Source organism: Eriocheir sinensis, chromosome 13, assembly GCF_024679095.1.
Source record: "Eriocheir sinensis breed Jianghai 21 chromosome 13, ASM2467909v1, whole genome shotgun sequence".
NCBI classification, from domain to species: domain Eukaryota; kingdom Metazoa; phylum Arthropoda; class Malacostraca; order Decapoda; family Varunidae; genus Eriocheir; species Eriocheir sinensis.
Window position 1 is genome coordinate 3,969,918 of NC_066521.1, and position 27,825 is coordinate 3,997,742.

At 40.8% G+C, this 27,825-nt stretch overlaps 1 long non-coding RNA gene across 1 annotated transcript; it reads left to right on the plus strand.

The window, feature by feature from the left end:
* Nucleotides 1-1,640: 1,640 nt before the first annotated feature.
* Nucleotides 1,641-27,732, plus strand: LOC126997896 (uncharacterized). The gene is made up of 3 exons (XR_007752443.1): nucleotides 1,641-1,732; nucleotides 25,553-25,663; nucleotides 27,693-27,732. It is a non-coding gene; the product is annotated as an uncharacterized LOC126997896 (long non-coding RNA).
* Nucleotides 27,733-27,825: the final 93 nt, after the last annotated feature.

Below are 27,825 nucleotides of genomic sequence, written 5' to 3' on the forward strand. Positions count from 1 at the left end.
TGCTGCTTGATCCCATGTAGCAACACTGCTGATGGGTACTGGGGGTTGGGGTGGGTGTCTTGAGGGGAGCGCCTGGATGTAAACAACGCTGCACCTGCGCCATCTGTTGCAACCGACATACACCACCACCGCCTACGGTCTCCCATAGAGGCCCCGTCTCCTGTTCTATAGTCTCCTTGGGTGGGACCAAGGAGACTATAGAACAGGAGACAATTGCAACAGATGGCGCAGGTGCAGCGTTGTTTACATCCAGCCCCTCCCCTCCAGACACCCACCCCCCCCCCCCCATCAGCAGTGTTGTTACATGGGATCAAGCAGCAAATGTTGCTACTTTTTTCAGTCTGTATATATATATATATATATATATATATATATATATATATATATATATATATATATATATATATATATATATATATATATATATATATATATATATATATATATATATATATATATATATATATATATATATATATATATATATATATATATATATATATATATATATATATATATATATATATATACATTAAATAAATAGGAACTATATATATATATATATATATATATATATATATATATATATATATATATATATATATATATATATATATATATATATATATATATGTGAAAACTATGTGATCATGTTTTCTTATGATCTACTCATTGAGTCATTGGTTTGTTGGGGAAAGTGGGTGAATATAATTATCTTGGTCTAACTTATACTGTTTATTATACCGCTATTCGCAGCAATATCTTTCTCTGCTCCGATTGCAACGCTGCCTTGTTCAAAAATCATAACACCGCCGCGGCCGCCACGTTTACCAGCCGGAGCCTCAAATCATTCATGTCCCTTTGTGGTGATAAAGAGGACGTAGCCTGGTGTGAAGCTACATTTATTACGGAAGGATGCCTCAGTATCTCTTCATATATCTTTTCTACAAACCTTCAACAGTCATGGAAACGCTTTGAAAATCCAATTCAAGGACTTTTTTTTACTCTTGAAAATAAGGGATAATGTTTACGAAAGCGCGTCGCCCCCTCTGGCGGCGGTGCAGCCGGTGTTGCGAAATACCTCCTTGCTGAAATAGGTCACATATACATGTCGGTGGGGGGTCGAGGGGGGCGCAGGCCCCCGTTAGTAGGTCGTAAAGTTCGGTTGGAGTAGTTTAAATATGCTCCCCGACCCTAAACCCTCTGGCTCTGCGAGCTATTTTACGGCTGCGGCGGCTGCAGCGTCGTCGCGGCCGTCGCCAGAGGAGGCGATGCGCTTCCGTAAACATTATCCCCTATTTTCCAGAGTAAAAAAATTCCTTGATTTGGATTTTCAAAGCGTTTTCATGACCGTTGAAGGTTTGTAGAAAAGATATATGAAGAGATACTGATGTTTCATAAAGTAGATTATGAGATACCGGCACGGACCTAATACGTACGAATCCTTACCATTATATATATATATATATATATCTATATATATATATATATATATATATATATATATATATATATATATATATATATATATATATATATATATATATATATTCGATTATATTTCTCCCGGGTGTTGGACAATTTGGGTGTAAATACGATAATTTTGAGTACACTGCACGATAATTCTCTGCTGCGAGGATGGCAGCCCTGGGTTGCGCGCGCATCCAGACAGCCTCTCCATTACCTCAACATTGCAATCCGCGGTGGCGCTGCTGACGTCATCTTTAATCAGGTAATATCCATGTAAATTATCGTTTCCATGACGCGTCCATTATATCGTGAATTCTATAGGCCTTCGTTCAGGTGCCCAGGAGGGTAATGATGTCAGGGAAGCGGAAATTACGTGTAACAGGTGGTTCGGTGTGGTTGGTTCGGCACATGGCAGACAGATCTCGTAAACCTCCCACGCCCATGCCTTCACAAGCTGTGCGGGCGTGTCTGAAACTCGAGGTTAGGCGTTAGACCCAGCAAACACAAGTACGTACGTTGGGCCTCCAGCGGGCCGTCATGTGTTGTACGTTGCGGCGACCCGACGGTGCAAAACGCCGTCTGCCCGATGTCATTTTTGCTCATCGTCATAACAGGCCCGACGTAGTATGCCGATCATATGCCTCCCATATGCCCCCTTGCCTCCCATATGCCCCCTTGCCTCCCATATGCCGCTTTGCCTCCCATATGCCGATCATATGCCGCCCATATGCTGATCATATGCCGATTATATAATATAGCCCCAGCCCCACTCACCACTCCCCCGTCACCTTTACCACAAGCCACACTGACTTACACACACACACACACACACACACACACACATATATATATATATATATATATATATATATATATATATATATATATATATATATATATATATATATATATATATATATATATATATATATATATATATATATATATATATATAAACCAACTAATAAAACCATTTTTTCTTTTGTGTGTATCTTTGTTAGTTTCATCAGTATTGTGGTTTTAACTATATGTAAGGTTTTAATTATGTACAGCAGGGTTGGCGGTTTAAACCACGGGTGTCAAACTCTAAACCCTTTGAGACCCAATTCATACTCTGAAGTGCCGTCATGGGGGCCAACAAGGGTAGAAAATACATTGACAAGATTGAAGTTACCGTGATACCGCGGGCCATTTATGACTATCCCGCGGGCCATGAGTTTGACACCCCTGGTTTAAACCAAAAAAACATCAATAAAACCGGTGTTTTTTGTGAATCTTTTTTAGTTTCATCAGGTATTGTGGTTTTAATTATGTGTGGTTTTATTATTTTTTATTATGCACAGTCATTTTACTAACCAGGATGAAAACGTCAGTTGGTAAACTCAAATCTCTAGTCAAATGCTGTAACTCAGAGTAACTGAAAACAATTTTATCTGCTGTTTAGTGAAGTGGCATATATATATATATATATATATATATATATATATATATATATATATATTATATATATATACATATACATATATTTATATATATATATATATATATATATATATATATATATATATATATATATATATATTTCTCGATACTCTCTCTCTCTCTCTCTCTCTCTCTCTCTCTCTCTTACAACTGTTTTTGTAGCATGCAACTGGAAAATTAGAAGAGGTCTTTCATGTTTTACTACTCTTTAACATTGCAATTAAAAAGCATGTTAGAGAAGCTGCATTTTGCCTCTTTTACAGATTGTATGAAGATCAAATGAATATTTTGCTAAATCCATCTCTAAATCTATCTATAATTCCTTTTCAAACTCATATATGTATATACGGATAGAATTACTGGAATAAACATACTGAAAAAAAAGTGGTTTAAAAAAAAACGGTTTAAAGTTTAAAACAAAAAAACTTGGTTTAAACCAAAAATATATATATATTTTTTTTAAACATTGTTTTTTGCCAACCCTGATATATACACAACTACTACAGCACCACGTATACACAAGGACATAAGAAATAAATGTATTGCAACGACTGATTATAACTGTATAATTCTAAATATAGTATACTAGAGTGACTTAACTAAACCAATAAAAATTAAATTTGCATGAAAAATTATACCATGTTACAAATGACTTTTGCATGTCACTTGTAAATCAAACTAAGTAAGAATCTTGAAGAGTATAACTATATTAGTCACCTAATATATTTATTATTGGTGATAATGAAACTTCATTGTCCACTTTGAATTTCTCTCTCTCTCTCTCTCTCTCTCTCTCTCTCTCTCTCTCTCTCTCTCTCTCTCTCTCTCTCTCTCTCTCTCTCTCTCTCTATAAATACCAGGGTTGGCAGTTTAAACCAAATGGTTTACATTACAGACACATTACAGACACCTGTAATAGTTTGAGGTAGTTATCGTATATATATATATATATATATATATATATATATATATATATATATATATATATATATATATATATATATATATATATATATACAGGTAACTCGATTTATGTGAGTATTGTGTCCTTGAAGAGGTTGCGTTAATCAAAAACAATGTAAATCAAACAAAAGGTAGGTTTCTATCGAAAAATAAATAATCACTTCATTCAGTGGAGAGAGAGAGAGAGAGAGAGAGAGAGAGAGAGACAGACTATCCATATCACTGAGATATCCACTCAGGCACTCAGTCTCAGCCTCACTCGTGTGAGGAAGAAATGAGGGACTCCATGAGCGACTGGCTAGTATTGGTACCGGTACCGAGCAGTCTGGTGCCTGTACCGTACCATATAGCTGGTACTGTTAGTACCGGTACCTGCCCAGTGCCCACCACTATTGTTGAGTAGCGTGGCAGCATGGGTACTGTATTGTTGTTCAAGTGGCGCGTGGGAAGAACTGAGCTCAGCTGTGTGGCCGCGGCGCCGTGTGAGTCAAGTTGCGTGAAACATCTGGTGGCCACTCCATAAAATATCGCGTATAAGTGAAAAAACGTGTAAATGAAACATTTATTTGGATTTTGGACCCCACGTTATTTAAAAAACGCGTAAACCAAACTCGCGTAAATCGAGTTACAGTATATATATATATATATATATATATATATATATATATATATATATATATATATATATATATATATATATTTAATGTTTAATATTCACATAATATTTGCCAGCATTGCAATTAAAGGTTAGATCTGTTAGAGTTACATGCTAAAGGAAGAAAGCAAAATTTGAATTCACCATATCCATCTGGCGCCGCTTGGCAAGCATTTTTTATTTTATTTTTTATTTTTTTACAAATACAACTACGATAATGTTCGCAATGTCTTTTATTTACTTTGTATGTTTATTATTTCTTTTATTATTATTATTATTATTATTATTATTAGACATGGGGTAATTGTAATCTGTAATTGTAATCAGTTACAATCGATTACAGTTTTCAAGTAATCGTAATTGTAATCGATTACCCTCTTGTTTTTTTGCTAAGTAATCGTTATTGAATACATTAATAATGTAATCGTAATTGTGATTACTTTTGCTATTACATTAGCAAAGTTTTAGTTAATAGTTTCTTGCACAGCAAGTATGTAATCTAAATATCTGTAGTAATTCAACCAATTTAATATATAGTATGGTACATGTGTATGAAATTTGCAAGTTCACCTTTCAGTCCATCCTGTAATCACGATTAATACATCATGTAATTGTAATCGTAATTGATTTTATTGTAATCGTAATCGTGAAAGTATGAAGTAATCGTAATTTTAATTGATTACATAACATAAGTAATCGCAACATGTCTTGTTATTATTATTATTATTAGTAGTAGTAAAAGTTTTAGTAGTAGTAGTAGTAGTATTGTTATTAGTATCATTATAATAAGTAGGCTAGTAGTACTAGGGTTCACAGGAATGATACCCCCCCAGATCTCGTGAATCTTTGAAAGGGCGCAATTTAGGTCCTTCTATTGAAAGAAGTTGAATAATGCAGAGTGGAGTCGGCAGCATATGAGTGGACAGGACAGTTTGTTATGGAAAGCAGATCATTGATGAATAACAGGAAGAGAGTGGGTGATAGGACAGAGCCCTGTGGAACACCACTGTTGATAGGTTTAGGGGAGGAACAGTGACCGTATACCACCACAGAGATAGAACGTCCGCAAAAGGAAACTGGAGATAAAGGAACAGAAAGAGGGATAGAATCCGAAAGAGGGCAGTTTAGAAAGCAAAGACTGGTACCAGACTGTATCGAAGGCTTTCGATATGTCTAATGCAACTGAAAAAGTTTCACCGAAACGGCTAAGAGAGGATGACCAAGAGTCACTTAAGAGTGCAAGAAGATTGCCAGTAGAACGCCCTTGCGGAACCCATACTGGCGATCAGATAGAAGGTTAGAAGTGGAAAGGTGCTTTTGAATCTTCCGGTTAAGGATTGATTCAAAAGCTTTAGATAGACAGGAAAGTAAAGCTATGAGGCGGTAGTTTGAGGGATTGGAACGGTCACCCTTCTTAGGCACAGGCTGTACAAAGGCATACTTCCAGCAGGAAGGAAAGTTGATAAGCAGAGACGAAAGAGTTTGACCAGGCAGGGTGTCAGCATGGAAGCACAGTTTTTAAGGACAATCATCTCCATCAGGTTCATAAACCTTTTGAGAGTTGAGGCCAGAGAGGGCATTTAAAACATCATTATGAAGAATCTTAATAGCAGGCATAAAGGAGACAGAGGGGGTATGAGTAGGAGGAATATGCCCAGAATCGTCCAGGGTGGAGTTCTTACAGAAAGTTTGAGTGAAGAGTTCAGCCTTAGAGATAGATGAGACGGCAGTGCTCTCGTCAGGGTGAAGGAGAGGAGGGAAAGAGGAAGAAGTGAAATTGGTGGAGATATTTTTGGCTAGGTGCCAGAAGTCACGGGAGGAATTAGAAAAAAGCAAGGTGTTGACATTTTCTGTTGATGAAAGATGTTTTGGTAAGTTGGAGAATAGATTTGGCACGATTCTGGGCTGAAATGTAAAGTTCATGGTTAGTAGGAGTGTGAAGGCTCTGGTACCTTTTGTGAGCTGCCTCTCTATCTTTAATTGCACGAGAACAAGCATGATTAAACCAAGGCTTTTTAGCATGAGGAGTAGAGAAAGAATGTGGGTGCGGTATTTAAAAATGCTGGCTTACACTTGGGATTTAAATGATTTTAAAGACCACGGATTAGACTGAAATGTTGGTAGATATATGTAAGGAGGCTGTTAGGTAATTAAGTAAGTTTTATATGTGTACAGTAAATAAGGTATGTTGAGGGAGAGAAAGTACTGCTGGCAATTAATGCTACCAACATGCTTCTTGGATTACAGGGATTAATTTATAAAAACTACAAAATTATCTCAACAAATTATCAATAGGTTTGGAAATATACCATATAGTAACACATAAGACAAATGTAATGGTATCCTCTTAACTTTAAAAAAAAAAAAAGGTCATGCTAAATTTTATAGCAAAAATAAAGAAGCATGAAATAATTGAAAATAAACAAAACATTTTGAGTAAACTAAAAGACATGATGATGCTCGATAACATAGGATTAAAGACTTATCCTCACAGCTTGAATTGAAGTACAGCACTCTCAGATCTATAAAGTTCATCCTCACAACAAGGGCAGATTAAAAAAAAAAAAAAAAAAAAAAAACTTAAAGAAGTTATTGATGGCAAACAAACAAATACACACAAATCCTTTTCCTTGATATTTAGAAAAATAAAACACCTAACAGGACACAATCATCACAAAAGTATTCATCTTTTTAATCAAATACCAGAGGTAGGCACCGGGGACATGTCCAGTGGGGACATCCTTGGGTCTCACATCCAACCCATTTTGACTGTAAAACTTCCCTTTCATCATCCCAGTCCATGCCACATCCATTGCAGGTCTGGTCCTCCATTAGACCTACATTTTCTTCACCTGTTTCAGAAATCCTGGTTTGCTTCTTGTCTTTGGTGGATTTCGAATTTGTAGCTGACCCTTTACCTTTACCCTTGCCCTTTCCCGTAGGAGCATCAGTCTTTCGACGCTTCGTTGCTTTAGCATTAATTTCCGTTTGCTGCCTCTCAATATCCTGCTGTACATTCTCAGCAGTCATGACTCGAGCTTTAGACTGTATTCTCAGTGGTCGTTTACGACCCCGAGGTATTTCTTCTGCAGGAGGGAAGGGGATCTGGGAAGTTTCAGTAGATAGAATACCACAGGCAAATAGTGTGTTGGTGTTGGGATTTTGAGGACTTATGACCTGGGTAGGACTGTGTGTACTACTGGATTTTAATTCCTCATTTATAGTGATATGTACTGAGCTGGTAGAGGCATACTGGCTACAGAATCTGCTCGGCACAGAGCAATAGAGTCTGCTGATGAGCCAGGCTCTTCCTGAGGGATGTCATGAAGTGTCTGAATATCATCTGTTATGTTTTCCTCAGTTTGTGTGGCAGCATCTATTGCAGAGCTAGTTGGTGTCTCAGCAAGGTCAATGTTAGTGTCTGGAAGGAGCTTATTTCTTAGGAGTAGACTTTTATCTATTGCATTGGGGTTGAAAGGATATATACCACATTTACAAAAGCCAGCTTTGATGTTGGACATTGAATTTTTCACCCCTCAAATCCTTCCTTCACAATCCAAGGTTCAATCTGTCTTTCCCCTCTAGGGGAGTTATCTCTCTTACCTGACTGTAGTAACCCCTGGCACTTAACATTACTCTGGACGGAGCTCATTATCCCTAACCAGTGACCACAATCTGGTCACTACACAATGTCCCTTTTGAGACCTAACACCAAGATTAGTGATAGGCAGTTCCACCCCAGCCAACCTCCTGACCCGCCGGCAGTGTAGGGACTTAACCTTAAGTCCCCTGGTACTCTCGATGGCAAGATTCGGCACCTCAGTCACCCATTCCTTTCACTCTAGTCTACTATCACTCCCTCATTCATTCTAACCTTTCATTTCGTCATGTCTCCTAAGGTGGGGATACGAGAGCTCGCCACATCCTGAAGTCGGCCCACAGCGGCGCAACCCGTGTTGACTATTAGTTGCAGCCAATTTCTGCGAAATAAAGTGGCTACCATATCACAAAACCTTCCAACTACTACTCGCGTCTCCGCCAGGTGTGTTAGTGTACCATAGGGTTACCAATAGCCTTACAAACACTAAACACTTCATGTCTCACTGGATCGTCACTCCTAACTCGTCTGGAGAAGTCATGGCCACCGTAAAAGATGACCCTGGCACAGCACAGCCAGGAGAGACTTGTGTGCGAGGCATCCTCTCCTAGACTGCGTTTCCAGCGGGGCGATAGGTGGTAGGGGAATATAATGCTTTGAGGTGTTGCTGGCATAAATCTGGGAAGGCGTTCTATACGGACTCGCCCCCGTTGTCCAGGTCGATACCTTCTTGGTCGTCCCGTAGTCAGCCACATACTGTCCTCGAGCCTCCACCACTTGTGTGTGTTTAGATTTAAGGGGGTGGAATGTTACGAATCTACTATAATGACTGATGAGGGTGAACACATATCGGGTTTTCTGACCTCCCGCAAACAAGTTGGTCAGATAGACACCTTTTTACAACGGTTTCCCTACTGATGGTAATTCCTGCCAGGGATGCTATAGTCCTTGAATCGTTCTCTAGTTGGATCTGTTCTACATAGTGACAGACGACTACTTTCAAGTTGCACCGATATGGAATATTTACTTGTGATTAACAGACTGAAGTTAAACGTTTATCAAAATGGAGAGACGATTTTCCAAGAAATATTACAGTAGGTCAAATTTAAATAACTCATTTAGCAAACAAAAATTATCACTTCCGAACCCATGTTTAGAAACTGCTTCAACCGACAGTTGCAATATGATGGATCCTTTTAAAGTAAGACCACCTATCCTACTTCTAACTTAAATTCTACCTATTTAGACTCTGCCAGATTCTTAAAACCGTATTTAACTTGCAGTGATAGGAGGCCTATTCACGAGTTTTCGCCCGACCGGTAAATTTAGTAAAACAAAGTATGATTAATTAAGTCTAGTAAATAAATTTTAATCTAAGAATAATAATGATTAATATTTTTAAACTTTAGTAATAAAACTCTGCATTTGCATACTCGCTCTTCACTCGGGAATATATACTCGCACTTCACTCGGGAATAACCTTAACAATCCTCACTTAAAAGGTGAGCTGTTATTGAATTTGGCTATGGCCTATTAAAGCTATTTCCACATATTCTGTGATTAGTAAGCACTTAGGCAATTAATGATGAGTATCCCACTGCTTATGCCACTAGTGTGTTGCCTTCAACTCTTTTTAATATTTTACTAGAAGTGTACTTCCTAGTTATTAGGGTGACGCAACACAAATGTTAAATTATGAGGTTTATTCACATTATGTTGATATATAATGGTAGCGAGCTTATTGAAATTAAGTAACAATATTATTTACAATTCATCACGGTTGGTAATGGTAGCGAGCACACTGATATTAATTAACAATGCCACTGACAACTCATTATTCTGTTGGTAATGGTAGCGAGCTTTTACCGAGTTACTTTACAATACTGATTACAACTCATCATTCCAATCACCAGAAGGGCCCACCCAATCACAGTTAATTTCATAAAATATATGGAGATATAGAGACCTGACCATAGCTAACAAAACTACCCTAGTCAAGTTTCTATGGTGCATAGTTATATAATAAAATATATCCCTTCAACCACCGATCGATATGTGTTCACAAAGATAATCATGCGGCAAGGTATTCATGTGGGGTTAAGATACCAAGTGGGTGATCATAAGCCCACACAAAAGGGAATGTTCACATACTGTATATAATGACACACAAGTGAGGTACCAGCTCAGTCAGTATGCTAGGGAACCTGTGGGGGTGAGGTCCAGACGGTGTGTCAATTCAACTCTTTAAGTAACATTAACTTTGTATCAAGATAACACTAACAAGCTTGGTGCCTAGGAACTGGGTTCAACGTACCTGTGGGGGTGAGGTCCAGACGGTGTGTGAGGGAGACAACCTCACACAGTCAGCTTATCACCTCCCCTCCCACTGCCCGCGGCTAGCCAGAGGCTAGTGAACGCATTTATCAGTGGTTTAGTTAACATACAATTGGCCTGTTCCACCAGTTCAGAAAGAGTTCCGAAGCAACTGGTTCTCTCACTTGATAGGTAGAAAGATAGATATTTATTGACCACAAATGTACATAAAACCAAAACATCATACATAAATTGGAAGTTATTTAAGAATGTTAATTTTGTTAATATAACCACATTTCCAATTTGTAGTCCACATTCAGCACTTCCGTAAAATCTTTATATAATCACTAAAATATACACAGCTCTGGTGTCGTTACTGGCATAAAATAGTTAAAAAATTAAAACTTTACAAATTTTGATAATTATATGAAACTACTTATATCTTGAAATTTAAAAAAAATACCATGATAAAAACGAAAAAACAGAGGAACCCTAAAAGATGACAAATTCTCTAAAATAAATATACTAAAATGTTAATAGCCTGGACATGTTAAGAAGACACTCTAAGATAAGAAAATCTAAAAAAGAAAAACCTAAAGCAGAGGAACGTTAAAACAGAACAAATAAAAGTTAAAAACAGAACAAATAAAAGCCTGACTAAAGGCATGACATTTGGTACACAAACAGAACTATGCGATAGAACAATGACATAAGATTTACCTGACTAAAAAGACAGAATTACAGAACTAAGACAATAAATGAAAGACAATTTCAATGGCGTATTGACTATATACAAACGACCATGACTCCAGTGTTCAGGAAGACAATATCAATGAAATGTAGAAAGTAAGAAATGAAGCAATTCTTGCTGCGACATGTGCATCTTCTGTCATAAGTTCTCGCCATGTTGCAAAGTGTTAGTGTTCTCGCAATGGCTGTGTGAGGGCGCAAGACTCCACCACGTGTAGTTCAGTCTGCACCTCCCCACACGGGCAAAGCCGCTTTTCCAGGGGAAGGCGCCCCCTGCCTCGCCTATTCCACCGACCAGTCTCCACAGCTAAATCATGCCCACACACATGTAACTTTGTAAATGATGCTCTATGTAAATCATTAAAAAACTTTCGTGTCAAATATAAGTTGTGGACAGTAAAATCAGGATTTAAGGATACATATGTCGTTCTTCTAGAATACAGGGTAAAAATTCTGCTCGTCCCTCCTCCAAAAAAAACTAGCATGATAATTCAGCACCTTCGGCTGAGGCGTAGTCACGCCACCAGCTCCACATCTGGTTCGTCTGTCTGTCTTGCGGTTCGTAACCACTTGATTCACAAGCAACACATCAGTTATTACAGATTACCGATCTCTCAGTTTTCCCCGCATTACAATACTGTCATCAAATGTTTTTTTTTCTTTTTTCATGATTCTTGCAACGTTTTTCTTTGCAATCCAAAAGTTACCTCTAATGGACCGTATTGGCTTTCCGTGCAGCGCCTTTTCGGAGACTCGGGGAAACATAACGAAAGTACTATTTTGACTTAACTCGGTTCCTCTTTTCTATTTTGGAAAAAAATAATACTGGTTGTCCTTTGGAGCCAAACTTAAAAACGTGGTATCTGTTGGTAAGAAAAAAAAATGTACTTACCCTTTGCTGGCAAAGTTTTAAGGTTTGCGTCTGTGTGTGGTGTATGTGACCACTGAGGGGCGAATGTGGCGCGGGCCGCAGCCTCTTCCTGAGCCGCCCAAAACAGGGAAAACACAGTGGGAGGTTTTGCATTTTCCTTATTTTGCTCTCCAGCAGCTTAAGAATGATTTAATTTCCTGTTAAATAATTGTTAGTTTAAGTACCTGTAGCTATTTTCACCTCTGGTCTCAAGATAAGTGATTTAGAGACGCCTTCTCGTTGGAGGCAGCGCCGAACACCGAAACGATTGAAAACAAAGTCATCCCGGCCGGGCACTGCTCCTGTCTCTCGACCCTCTAGAGTTGCCCTCGGCGCCTTCAGGTCATCTCCCACCCTGGCCCTGCAGGCAGAGGCAGGCCTTCCTTCACTAGACCACAGGCGCAACACCAAGACGGTCACCACCTATCACAAAGTGACAATCTCTCCTTGCTCCTCGCCAGTCCATCCCAAGACGGACGTGACCCGCTCCCTGACACCCCAAACATAGCGCCACTGCCCGTGGTGCCCCACACAACCTGACACACAAACAAATAAGGGAAGCCTGACACCAGAACACTTCATGCTGCACTGCCCGAGATTTCATTCTCTTCACACCCTGGCCTTCACTCCCTTCCCACCCTTCCCACGAACAAAGTGATTGTGAAAGCGGTCCACAGTACATATGGTGGTAAATCTTGGGAATAGCGGCTCCTAGCGGGTAATTACAACATTTATAGCACGTACGACGGGGGTTTGAAGAGCGGTCAGGCGTGTTTATGTCTCAAGGGTGTATTTTTCCACGCTGACCTCACGATTTCTTCCAAGTCGATGGGCGATGAGACTGCGGCGCCGGGTGAAGAAAGGAAAGAGCCCGCATGGTAAAATACACCCCTTGTGACTAACACGCCTGTCCGCTTGTCAAAACCCCGTCGTACGTGCTAGAAATGTTGTAATTACCACCACACCGTGCCCTAAATGTGCACCCGCTTGGAGCCGCTATTCCTAAGATTTACCCATGTGGTTGCAATATAAATAAAATAAAGCTTGTGGTTACACATTGAAGCCCTTACTGTGTCTCACCACTTTTAAACATGCATCGGCTAATCTTGAAGTAACGGTAGCCATCTTGCTTAAGGTTAACACTGACTTTGTGTTGTATTTAATTTCTCTTCAAGTGCACTGGTTTTAACGTGTCTGTACTGCAGCGACTTGCCTAATGGGTGAGCCTCCCATAAATCACTCCGCGAGTGGGGTACTTCTTTAAGATGGACGACTGGTTGAGTGGCTCTCTCACCTTGCTGGTCGCGGTTTCGATCCCTGGCGGAAAACCTTTCCTTGTCTGGATTAATTTCTTGTGTGTTTCGTTACACGCAGAAGTCGTGTTGGAGTGTAGTAAAGAGTAAATTCTGCCGTTTCATGTCATTATCTCGTCCCCTACTCAACCAACGGTTCGTCTCATATTCATATCCTAGTAACCTTCGGATCTCCCAGAAATCAGTGGAAAAGATTTTAGAAATTAAAACAAATGTGAAAGACCGGAATATGCTAGGGAACTCGCATTGCCACGGTGGTGCAAACCCGTGGCTCACCACTGTAACTTACTCTGCCACTGATGAAATTGATGTACTGCATATTTATCATTGAAAATAAACTTGCAAGGTCTAAACTAACCTAACCTGACCTAACGTGCCTATGGGCTTTGTCCCACGGCCGCATGGACTCCCACACATTTTGTGGCTGTTTTCACAGCTGTTTTGATCTCTACACTCTTTCCCAGTGATTTTGGGAGGTTTGAAGATACATGTACAATTCATATATATGACAATAAAAATAGTAATTTATTAAGTAGGAGATGAAATATCAGCACATCTGGTTAGGTTAAGTTAGATCTAGTTGGGTTAGGTAATTTATATTTATTTTGTTAACTTTAATTGATTGCCATAGATATTTGCGATTCACTTCACACTGTGCCTTTGTTATCAACGGAGGGGAATATGGAGTGCATCATATATATTTTTCATAAACGAACTTAAGAAATCTATATTAATCTAATTTTACGTTCCTAACTCAACATAACCCTTTAGGTTGGAATATGTTACATGGGTATAAATTATGAGTAGCTCATATTTCAAATTGTCATTCCCCTTGTTTGTTTAAATTATATGACTGATTGAGGTTGCATACTTTTTGGAGCTTGTGCACATATTACTTAATGAATAATCTTATTCTCATTGATTATGTTGCTAGTGGACCACATAAGCTTTATGTAAATGGATATTACGCTCTTTTTCCAGTTATTTTACTACTGCCGGATATGTCATGATAAACTGAAAAATATTGTGTATATTTTATTTAAAACATAGTCTTGATTTATGAAGTATTTACACATCTATGACAAATGGCAGCAGCCAATTGATGAGCCTTTTTTTTAATATCCATTTAAAAAAAAAGAGGAGGATGGTGTGGAGATGGGTAAGTATAACTATACCACAAAAACTGAGTAAGTTTTCATTTCAAGTCAGTTACAACAATATAAAATAATAATGTAATGATACTATGTTATGATATCAATAATAATAATCCTAATCCTTATAATAGTAACGGTAATAATAATAATAATAATAATAATGTGTGTAGCCTATGGTCCGTTTCATTTCATGTTAATCAGCATAGCGGGAATTTTGATAATTGTTCCACCTGTGCATTTTAGTTTGTGAATACGTGAAGTTCAAATGTTGTGATAGACATTTCAGCTAATTTTTCAATAATATATTGGGGAGGCAGTGGCGGAGTGGTTAGCATGCCGGCGCTGCTTCCGAGATCCAGGAAGGGCCGGGTTCGAATCCTGGCCGTCACACAGCTGGGATTTTTCAGTCACCACCAAGTGGGCCAAGACTACCCACATGCTGCCCTGAAGACCACCGATCAACCCGGACTCTAGATTACCTCTCCAAAGAGAGCCTCAAAGATGAGCTCCAGGGGGTCGTATGAGCCAAAACAATTAGAGGGTGCCTCTATAAAACACTCGCCTGCGCTACAATGGGCTGGGCCGACTATCAGGCCCCACCAGTGAAAAAGCCTAACGGTGCAATAGGCCACGACAAAAAAATAAAATCCTTCAAAATCCTTAACAAACCGCTTGGCATTGATAATAATATACCATAACAAGAACACAAAAGACAAGCTTGTATCAAACGGAATAGTCAGATCATACCCGAAGGATCTATGGCTCCTCAAATGCCTATAATTCATATCTGTTCAGGTACATTAAATGATCTGGCTGTGCAAGTGCAAATCAAGGGTATTTTAATAATTTCCTGCATGTAAATAACAATTAGTATTCAAAGTAACATGAAATAGTCAATACTGTTTGTTGATTGTGCTTATACCTCGGCTGCTTTGAATATGACCCATGTTATAAATAAATCCACTAAACTTGCATACAAACACTGACAGAGCCAGACGTCATTTTATGTACCTACAATGAGATGAATTAAAGTTACTTGACAGGTTGTAAATTGTTCGTGTATGATCCGACAATACAGTTTGATACAAGCTTGTCTTTCGTGCTTGTATGGTATATTAAGTACGCCGTCACCTGAACTCCCCTGTTCTCGAGATACAGTTTGAGTTCTGGGACCAAATACTGGAAATAAATGTGATTCATTGGTATGTGCAAGACGCCGTGGGCAATGCTTCCACGTGCGTGACCTTCTTTTCCATTGGAAGTGTTTTATAGAGGTCAGTTATTCTGTGGGGCCACGGCCTCCACAGCCCCTCAACCAATGTTTGTTTACGTTTGTCGCCGCTTCTTCTTCTTTAGACCTGATCGCACGCCAGGGCCTCAGGCAGCGAAGAGGTGAACTGATAGCCAATACAGTCCATTGCTTTTCCTAAATTAACTATCTTTCCCAACTTTGACTTGAAGCTCTTGTACACAGCTACATCAAGAGGCTGACAGATATGAGTAGTGTGTGGGGCAAGAGCAAATAGTGTAACATTATTTTTACAAGTCAGTTCAATAACCTGTGGGGAACAGTGAGAAATATGCCCATCTGACGAAAGCAGGACTGGCCGTTCAGCTGTGGGACGAGTATGAGGTAGGAATAGCTGCTGAAACCATGTGAAAAAGAGATCACTATCCATAAAGCCAGATTCTTGCTTACCATAAAGGCAACCATCAGGCCCATCCTTTGCATACTTGCCTCCTGGAAAAGAATTCTTGAATATTATGAAGGGTGGTATGGCATGTCCAGCAGCTGACACACAGCAATGAATACTTATGTGTTCTGATGAGGCAACATCCCTAGAGTGAGCATGCTTCATTCTTTTGGGAATAACTACCCTCTGTGTACATTTATTTAAATCTACAAGCTTTCATCACAATTGTAGATATCTTGAGGTCTCTCTAAATATCCACCCTTATTTAGATGTTCCTTAATTAAGAAGCTGAAAGTAGTCCCTGATAATGTCAACTGTAGAGTAGAGTTCCCTTCCTCAGTCCATCCTGTCAGGTCGTCTCAACTTGGTGGCATCGGGATATTTGTGCCAAAATGACCTCTGCCATCCTTCACAAGGACCTGATGATCCAAACACTTTCCTTCCATTTATTTTATCTATACACCAAGCAAGCATCAAAATTTGATTAATAGTCAGAGGAAATCCCCTCCCAGCCATGTAGCCAATGTAGTTGCACAAGTCTCTCTCCTGTCCTGGTGTCAAAGTCCTTTTCCTCCCTGCCTTGCAATCATCACTAACTTAGCCATGTAACCTGTCAGTCAGTGTCTTCCTTGGTACGTTAAAAGTCCTGGCAGCCTCAGAAGGAGTAACTTGATCCTCCCTGCATGCTTTGAGGGCACGTTGCATGTCCTCTGGAGACCATTAGAGTGTTTTTGCCTACTCTTATTGGCTGAGATGGCCTCTAGGGATTAGGCACGATTGTAAGCTAAAGAGAAACATGATGAAAATTTTAATAGAAGGCATCATGACAACCTGAGTTGTTAGGTAATATGGTGAAAATCATAAAATGCGTCATTAATTTCGCCATTTATTTTGCCAGTCATCAGTTTCGCCAATTTCTCACATATAGTATCGTTTATTTCGCCATTTCAGTAAATTCAAATAAACAAAATTTGGCAAACAATATCGTGATCAAAGACAGATGACACGCACCTTAACTCCTCGGCTGCCAGACAGGCACTGATTCATAATGGGAAGACGCTGTGTTACATGAAAAATTGTCATTGCCTGAACATACTTGTGGTGGTGCGGTGCATTGCTCTACTGCGCGAAAACAACAGCTGACGCCTGCCTTATTTATTTTTTAGGTGCATTTCATCGACAATACAGCATTGTGTTGTATATTTTCGAATTCCTGAGACATTCATTATGTGATAACACATTTGTATTGTGTGCTGGTAGGATGATAGGGCCTTTGGTTAGGATGCGTACCAGATGACTGTGAAAGCAGTCCTTAAACTTAGTCCTTATAAAATTGTCACTTTTTTATTGCTGTTAGCTGCTGCTACTATCCTGTAAATTACTGGCATAAGTAGTATGTTGTGAAGCCCTGTAGTTCAGCATCCCCATGTTTAACTGTCCGGAGCCATTCTTTCACCACCTTTTCCAGTAGGGGTGTACCCATGTATCGGTATCGGTAATTGTATTGGCACATTTTAAGAGTATCGGTATCGGCTGATTTTCTGCCGATACTACCGATACTTGAAGGAGTTTTGTTTGTCGCATGTCACTTGTTGCAAAAAAATTTGTTGAACAGAAATTGGATTTTCAAAATTTTTGAAAAAAAAAATTAGAAAAGTGAAATTATCTACTATACATTTCAGCGGCAGACAAACGCTGTTTTTCGCAAATATCTCCTAAACGAATCTATGGATCAGTATGATATTTCAGCACACTACCTATAATACCCGGACCTAATTTATGGCTAACCTACCACATTACTATATGTCTTATGTGACGAGTTTACTTGTGAAAATAACACAAACCCGGCGAGTCATGTTGACGCATTCAAGGAAAGTGTGCCCCCCCAGCACCCTCCCAAACTATTCCTAGCCACAACTACTCCCCTTCGCTCTCGTTATCCCTCTTCTCCCCTAACTTCTCGCCTCCTCATCACTCTTGTGTCCCTCCCTATTTCTCCCATCACTGTATTATATATTAGAATGTTATATGCGTGGATATGGATAGATAGTATGATTATTAACTAAGAGACTGGTACAGTTCCATGGAGGCAAGACGTATTTCACGTTGATAATTACTGTACAACAGCCTCGGGCTGGGGAAGGGGGATGGTGTGAGTAGGGGGGTGAAGAGGGCAACCAGGAGGGGGATACTGCTATATTGGAGTAGGGAAGGAGTGGTCTTTGGGTTGTTCGGGGCGTTGGTGGAGGGGCTAGAGGAGTACCCCACACTCGTCCGATTCTGTTTAACACCTTAGATATGATGACTGGATTAGGCTTAATATCACTCAGTAAGCTCCTAACATAACACATATTGCAACATGGTATATTAGCCATAAATTAGGTCCGGGTGTTAAAGGCAGTGTGTTGAAATATCATACTGATCCAATGATTCGTTTAGGAGATATTTGCGAAAAACAGCGTTTGTCCGCCGCTGAAATGTATAGTAGTATCATGATGCTACATAGTTTGGAATTTCCCGTGATTTAATTCTCATCACTTTAAGCGATAAGATTCATATTACTTTGAATACAAGTATATAATACTTAGTTATACAGTATAGCCTTTGGTACTGCGGACGCGTACAATACAGGTTTAGTAGCTTGGCGGGATTGGCAGCCCCGACACTCGCCTCATCAGCCTTGCCAGTCGTACAATAATTATCATACAAATACGGAAATCCGACTGTTTGTGTGATGTACAATAACGCCTGTACAATAATACGATAATCCCGGAATTTGTTCAATAATTCAATGGAGATGTAAAATAATTTTATTATTCAATTTAAACATTTTTCTCTCTTGGCAGCTGAGCATGTAGTGTGTGGGTGACGCAAATGCTGGTCTGATACACGTACCATTCACATTCTGCTCCACCTTCTGAGTTAGCCTCTCTATGTATCTGTCAACCTGTCAGAATTTAGACAGCGCCCTTTGGCTGCGTTCAGTGAACGGATTGATTTTAACACTGACCAAACGTGCTTTTTGGAAGTTATATTGTAACTATAGAAATTACAGTACAGTACCCTCTCGAGTTTCGCGCTATCCGAATTTCGCGATCCACAAGTTTCGCGGTTAGTCCTAAATTCTTACCATCACGAGTTTGGCGCATTATCACCCTGAGTTTCGCGCTGCTTTGACACGTCATGCACTCTACCTTTAAAGGTAGTATCACACTGGACGTTTTCCTCCAAACATTGTGGCTGTGGCAAGAGAGAGAGAGAGAGAGAGAGAGAGAGAATGGGTCGTTTTGAAGCTGCAGTTGCAGGTGGCTGCCTTATGATTGGCTGACAGTACTGAAAACACGCTTGTGATTCGCTGGGAGTCTGATGACGTCATCGCCGACACTCACCTTATCAGCGGCTTCACTGCCTTTAGGTGGTGTCACAATGGCCGTTTCCGTCCAACCGTTGGGGCTTCGGGCTACGCCCGTACGCCCAACCGGAAGCGAGTTCATGGTTATCCGTAAGCTGGTGTCACACTGAGCCCTTTTCTTCCCACCGCATTGGCGGTAGCTTGGGCAACCGGCAAATCCAACTTTTCCAGGTGTGTGTCACACATGGCTAAGGTCGGTTGCCCGTATCCACATCCACAACGTAAACAAAGCACTTGCCCTGTAGCCTATCAACTTGGTGTCATCTGCTAAAGTAAGGGCTGTCGGGCGTTGTCTGCTAAAGTAAGGGCTGTCGCGGCTTGTGCTGCCATTACCCAAGTTATGGACTTGTTGCTGCAGTTAAAATACAGTTGTGGGTGTGGCATGCCTGTGTTTCCTCCATGCCAGTTCTCATTGTCACCACTGTGCATGCGTGGCTAACCCACCCATCTTGACTCAACCACATAAACACATGGATCGAATAACACACACACACACACACACACACACATACATACATCAGACTCATTAGGAACCACTGCAGTTGTTTCTGACAAACAGAAACAACTTCACCATTTCTTGAGTGTGTTGAACGTATTTGGTGAGTGGCTCACATGAACCAAACCTGGCTCTTGGCAAGAAGAGAACAGTCGTCTTTAACACTGCTCTCTTCTTGCCATTGGGTATGTTTGGTTTGTATGAACCACTCACCTAATAAGTTCTAACACGCTCTAGAAAATGGCAAAGCCATTTTTGTTTGTGAGAAACATCTGCATGGTTCATGATGAGTCTGGTGTGTGTGTGTGTGTGTGTGTTGTTACTCGATCCACGTGTTTGTGTGGTCAGAGTCTAGATGGGTGGGTTGACCATTCATGCGCAGTGGTGACAATAAGAACTGGCACGGAAGAACCACAGACACGCCACATCCACAACAGCTTCTTCCTTCCATTTAACTGCAGCAACAAGTCCATAACTTGGGTAATGGCAGCACAAGCCACAGCAGCCCTTACTTTAGCAGACGACGCCATGTTGATACAGGGCAAGTGCTTTGTTTACGTTGTGGATGTGTATACGGCCAGCCGACCTTGGCCGTGTGTGACGCACACTCGGAAAAGTTGGATTTGGCATTTGCCCAAGCTGCCGCCAACGCGGTGGGAAGAAAAGGGCCCAGTATGACATCAGGTTACATACAACCGACAACTCGATCCCGGATGGGCGCATGGGCGTTGCCAATAGCCACAATGGTTAGAAGAAAACGGCCAGTGTGATACTGCCTCAAGGCAGCGAGGCCGCTGGCCAAGAGCGCCGGCGATGACGTCATCGGACTCCCAGCGAATCACAAGCTTGTTTTCAGAGCTCAGCCAATCATAAGACTTCATCTGTGGCTTTAAAACAACCCGTTCTCTCTTCCTGATTTCTTCCTTTTTCCACGGTACGTTTTTTAAATAACAAGGGAGTATAGGAGGAAAAAAGTGAGCTCCAGGGGGCAGCATGGGCCAATTATAATGGTGCCAGTATAAACAGTTGCCTGCGCCATGACGGGCTCGGGGCCCACCATCAGGCCCAGATGGATAGTCTACCGGCGCCATAGCCGATATGTAGGGGGGGGGGGGAAAAAAAAATCTCCAGGGGTCGGAACAGATAAGCTCTTTTTCAGTGTTTTCAATACCTCGAGTTTAGCGCTACACCTTCGGAACGAAGTGAGCGCGAAATTTGAGAGGGTGCTGTATTTGCCTTTCACAAAAATCCATACTCCATGTATAATCAAATAAATAGTACTACTTTATATTACTATTTTTTTCATTTGATTGTTTTTACCCATGTCTTTAAGAGACCAAAGTTTATTAATAACAAACTTGATAAAAAGAAATTCATGACTATGGGCACCTTTTTTCAGGCCAGCTCTGATTACTTTTTTTTTCCTTCTATGGTGGAACAAGTAGTGGGTCTCTTTTTTTTCTTAACATTTGATATTGTCCTTTAGCTGCTGGAATTGTTGTATAAAAAAATTCAGTGCACAGGTATTGGTTTCGGTCAAATATTGGGGTATCGGTATTGGTCAAAATTTTGGTATCGGTACATCCCTATTTTCCATCACGGCTCTCATATGCTACTCATATGCCCATGAACACATTCTGGAAACTAATAAAAAAAGCATTATGCAGTTACACTATGCAGTAGGCTACTATATTAATAAATATTATGACAACGAATCTGCCATTGACACTTAATATCGCAGTATTAGGAACAGAATGTGAGAATTTAAGTAAAAAAAAGAAAAAAAGAAAAAAAGAAACATCACGAGAAAACAAAGTAAAGTAGCTAGACTATTGGGTTGTGAGTGAGTCATTTCACCAGTTACAGCTAATCTCATGCACTTATTACAACTAACTACCACAGTACAGCATAAGATACATGATAAGAACTTCAGCAAACTTCCCTTGCACAAAAAAGTGTTTCAAAATACAGCAGGGAAGAGCAGACGCCTCACTTACCACGGTTCACACCCGCCGCCAGCTACACTGTGTCGCCGTCCAGCACTGATCGTCTGTCAGTGATCGAGATTATCTAACACATCATGATTGCCCGACTTTTTTCCTATAACATTATGGATATAGAACTCCACTTAGTACATAATTTCATTTTAATTTACAGATATTGATAATGATAACAATGATTGATTTACAGAAAAAGTAATCGAAGAAGGATTCACGTCACTGGTGAATGTTAATAATTATTGTGTTATACACGCGTGCGCGTGTGTGTGCGTGTAATTGTGTGTGTGTGTACACAAAAGTGTATGTACTATATGCCCATGGTAGTTTCCAGTTTATGGAAAGACTGATCGATTCATTATCCATCGCATAGATATCCACAATCATAAACAACGTCTTTTACACACGCATTTACAGCATGTTACTGCATGAGATGATAACTGAAGTCGTTGGAGTACGGAGGCCCTCCGTCGATTTGATGTCAGAAATTTTGCTGACGGTGGCTGCCCTTCTGCCGATGGAGGCCCGACGGTGACGGTTTGCTGGGAGTACAGAGACCCTCTGTCGAATTGACGTAACAATATTTGCCGATGGTGGCCGACCTTCTGCCGACGGAGGCCCGACGGTTATGTTTGCTGGGAGTACAGAGGCTCTGTCAAATTGACGTCACAAATTTTGCCGACGGAGGCCCGACGGTGACGGTTTGCTGGGTTGGGTTTTCTTTCACGTGTAGCCCCTGTTCACCTAGCAGCGAGTAGGTACGCGACGTAAGGCGAGGAGTTGTGACCTCGTTGTCGCGGTGTGTTGTGTGTGAATGGTCCCAGTCCTACCCAAAGATCGGTCACTGAGCTCTGAGCTCCTTCCGTAGGGGAACGGCTGGCTGTCTCGAGAGAGACCCGCAGCAAACCAAGAGGTGAATTAGACGCACACACACACACGCACACACATACACGCACACACACACACATACATACACACACACTATATTAACAAATATTCAATTCGGATTTAGAGGAGGATGATCCTGTGTAACTGAATTCAATGCTGTTTGCTGATTGCAGAAAATGAAAGTGACTCACAAAATTTGGTCAGTGTTTTTTATAGTGTCTGTAAAAGGAGAAAGCTGAAAGTAAATGTCAACAAAAGTAAAGTGATGGTTTGTGAGCGAAATAGAAGTGAGGTTGTAGATTTTGTATGCCCATATAGCGTGGGAATTGAACGTGAAAAAGAATGCAAAATAATTTTGAATGGTGAAGAAATGGAGGTCAATGAGTTTAAGTACCTTGGATCAGTTATATTTAAGCACAGTGATATGGAGGGAGAGATAAGAGAAAGGGCATTGCAAGGAAGAAGGGTTGGAGGGTCTTTGGGACGAATCATGAATGGCAGAAGTGTGAGCATGGAGGTAAAGAGGGATTTGAGAAATACAATACTATAGCCTGTTCACTTAAGCTAGATTCCTGGCGCCTAGGCAGGTTAGTGCTTGCAGTTGATTGGCTGCTCCGCTCTCCTAACACTCATGTCGGACCACATCTTGCATGCTTGAGTGAGACATGTTTCTTTTATTATATGCCATAGCTCACCTCATATATGAGCTAGCCAGTTTGTTGACACCATCAGACTCAGCAGTGACTGTAGAATCAAGATGTATTTTTTAAAAACTCGACAAAACATATAAGAAAATGGTATTACGATGAGTTGAACCGTGATGTTAAAAAAATGTTTGGTACATGTTTTTACTTATGCTCACTGTTTTCAACTGTTGTTCATTGACTGCAGAAATATATTATTACATTACGCAGGAAATTTCCGTGAACACGATAGTGTGATCAGAATGCAGTTAAAGCTCTACGTGTATTGAAAACACAGAGTTATTTATGGCAACATTTCACTCGCCCCAACCATCACGGCGCTCGAGCGCCGAGACACCCTGTATGATGATAAAAAAAATGAGTGTCGCGCGTGTAGTGCGGCGACGGCCTGATGAACGAGCCTCCCATAACCCACTTAGCCAGTGGGATACCTCTTTGGCCGACTTGGTAAGGAGTGGCTCTCCCGTCACACTGGTCGCGGGTTCAATCCCAGGCAGCCGGGGAATACCCTCACCTTGTCTTGATTAATTTTTCCTGTGTTTTGATACACGCAGAGGACGTGTAGGAAAATAGAAAAGAGAAAATAAAAGCCCGGGCATTACACGCGCACCATGATGGTTGGGGTGAGTGACATGTTGCTATAAACAACCCTGTGTTTTCAATATGTGGAGCTTCATCTGCATTCTGATCACACTATCGTGTTCATGAGAGATTTCCCTACGTCATGTAATAATATATTTCTGCAGTCAATGAACAACTGTTGAAAACAGTGAGCATAAATAAAACATGTTATAAATATTTTTTTAACATCTTCACAGTTCAACTCATCGTGATACCATTTTCTTTTTTGTTTTGCCGAGTTTTTAAAATACATCTTGAATCTACAGTCACTGCTGAGTCTGATGGTGTTAACCAAAACTGGCTAGCTCGTTTATGAGTTGAGCTATGGCATATAATAAAGAAACATGTCTCACTCGAGCATGCAAGATGTGGTCCGACATGAGTGTTAGCGGGAGAGCGGAGCAGCCAATCAGCTGCAAGCTTACCAACCTGCCTAGGCGCCAGGAATCTAGCTTAAGTGAACAGGCTATAGTACCAACCCTCACATATGCAAGTGAGATGTGGGCCTGGAATGAAAGTCAGAGATCTAGAGTGCAGGCAGTGGAAATAAGTTGTTTCAGGAGTGCTTGTGGTGTGAGTAGAATGGATGGAATGAGTAATGAAAGTGTGTACGAGCGTTTTGGAATGTGTCACTGGGGTGAAGGGAAGAAGTGTGGAGTGGTGGAAGAAGTGAAGCGACAGACTTTAAAGTGGTTTGTCCACATGAAGCGAATGGAGGAGAGTAAGATGACCAGAAGTGTGTATGTGAGTGAGATGGAGGGATGTTAGAGGACGACCTTCATTGAAGTGGAGGGATAGGGTGCAAGAGTACTTTAGGGAAAGGGGGAAAAGATCTTTGAGAAACTTTGAGCAGGCAAGGAGGGAGTGTCTGGATAGTGAAAGTTGGAAACTTCTGCTGTGGCCATCCCCTGGTGGGAGCTCCTTGGAGCAGACGTCGATGAAATGATGATGATGAGAGAGAAACAGTTTATATAACAGTATATTAATACTGTTACGACTGTCAATGTATTTATATGATTTTTACGTGAATATTTATCTCTCTCCTTATACTGTATCTTATTTATTTCCTTTGTTTTTTGTCTACTTTGATATTTATAAGATAATAATGTTGGAAAACCTTTATATATCACAGAAAAATATGCGGGTTCTTCGGAGCAGCAAGCCACGCTCCTACAACTCCTCAAACTCCTGCAAATCAAGTGTCAACAAACAGCGTCCGTTCAAAGCGCCGCTTCCTGACCTGGTGAGTTACAGCTTATCTAGTTTATTTTGCTGCCTACACACCTTCAGGAGACACAGGGCTGATGGCGGTAGGCTGTGGGTGTGCAGACGTGTAGGGGAAAGGAGAAAATGAGTGGTGATGGACAAGGAATAGAAGGTAAAGAGCCGTGCCCTATGTCTTCGTCCTCATCTTTCCCTTTCTCTACCTCTCTTTTGGCCCATATATTTCGTTGACTACCTACCTTCAGGAGACACAGGGCTGGAGGAGTTGGTGGTGGTAGGCTGTGGTCGTGTAGGGGAAAGGAGGGAATAGGTGGTTGAAGACGAGTAAGAGATGGAAAAGAGCCACAGCCTTTCTCTACCTCTCTCGGCCAGTATGTTTCATTACTACACACCTTCAGGAGACACAGGGCTGGAGGATATAGTGGTGGTAGGCTGTGGGCGTGGCGGCGTGTAGGGGAAGGGAGGGAATAGGTGGTTGAAGACAAGGAATAGACGGAAAAGAGCCACCTGTAGCCTTTCTCTACCTCTCTCGGCCAATAATTTTGTTGACTCTACACCTTCAGGAGTAAAGTGATGGTTTGTGTGCGAAGTAGAAGTGAGGTTGTAGATATTTTATGCCCATATATAGTGGGAATTGAATGTGAAAAAGAATGCAAAATAATTTTGAATGGTGAAGAAATGGAGGTCAATGAGTTTAAGTACCTTGGATCAGTTAGGTGTAAGCATGGTGAAACGAAGGGAAAGATAAGAGAAAGGGCATTGCAAGGAAGAAGGGTGGTAGGGTCTTTGGGACGAATCATGGCTGGCAGAAGTATGGACCTGGAGGTAAAAAGGGATTTGAGAAATACAGTAATAGTACCAACCCTCACATATGCAAGTGAAATGTGGGCTTGGAATGAGAGTCAGAGGTCTTGAGTGCAGGCAGTGGAAAATGAGTTATTTGAGGAGTGCTTGTGGTGTGAGTAGAATGGATGGAATGAGTAATGAAAGTGTGTATGAGCCTTTTGAAATGTGTCACGGGGGTGAAGGGAAAAAGTGTGGAGTGGTGGAAGAAGTGAAGCGACAGACTTTAAAGTGGTTTGGCCACATGAAGCGAATGGAGGAGAGTAAGATGACCAGAAGGGTGTATCTGAGTGAGATAGAGGGAGGGAATGCTAGAGGACGACCTCCAGTGCAATGAAAAGAGATTGTGCAGGAGTATATCAGGAAAAAGGGTGAAAGATCTTTGAGAAACTTTGAGCAGGCAAGGAGGGAGTGTCTGGATAGTGAAAGTAGGAAACTTCTGTAGCCATCCCTGGTGGGAGCTCCTAGGAGCAGACGTCGATGAAATGTTAACGATGAGAGAGAAACCATTTATTTAACAATATCTTAATACTTTGTTACGACTGTCAATGTATCTACACTCAACCCTCGATTTGCCGGACTAAAAGGGGGGAAGGCTTGTCCGGGAATGGCAAATGTCCGGCAATGGAAAATGTCCGGGGGTCTACCCCCTTGCCGGACTTTACCCTATATATGTCCGGGAAACACAACCCACCCCCGGACTACACCTCGCATAGCTGTCCTATACTGTCCTGTAATATAATATATTACCTTCTACAACATGCACATATACAACATACATATACTATATACAGGTACTGTACTGTTTTGGGTGGCATCGTTGTGAAGAAGAGGTGTATCCACGACAAGCACGTAAGCACAACACTCGTGTGACGCGGCAGACTTGTGTACAGTCCAGTACTAGACGTGTATGTCCGCCCGCGCTGCCATCTAGTGCCCGATTTGCGAACTTTGTAGTTTGAAATCGACTTGTCCCGGACTTTTTTTTTTTTTTTTTTTTTTTTTTTTTTACCCCACGGACTCTTGTCCGGCAAATCCGAAATCCGGCAAATGGAGGTCCGGCAAATCGAGGGTTGAGTGTATATGATTTTTATGTGAATATTTCTCCCTCTCCTTATACTGTATCTTATTTATTTCCTCTGTGTTATGTCTACTTTGATGATGTTTATAAGATAATAATGTTGGAAAACCTTTATATATCACAGAAAAATATGCGGGTTCTTCGGAGCAGCAAGCCACGCTCCTGCAAATCAAGTATCAACAAACAGCGTCCGTTAAAAGTGACGCTTCCTGACCTGGTGAGTTACCGCTTATCAAGTTTATTTTACTGCCTACACA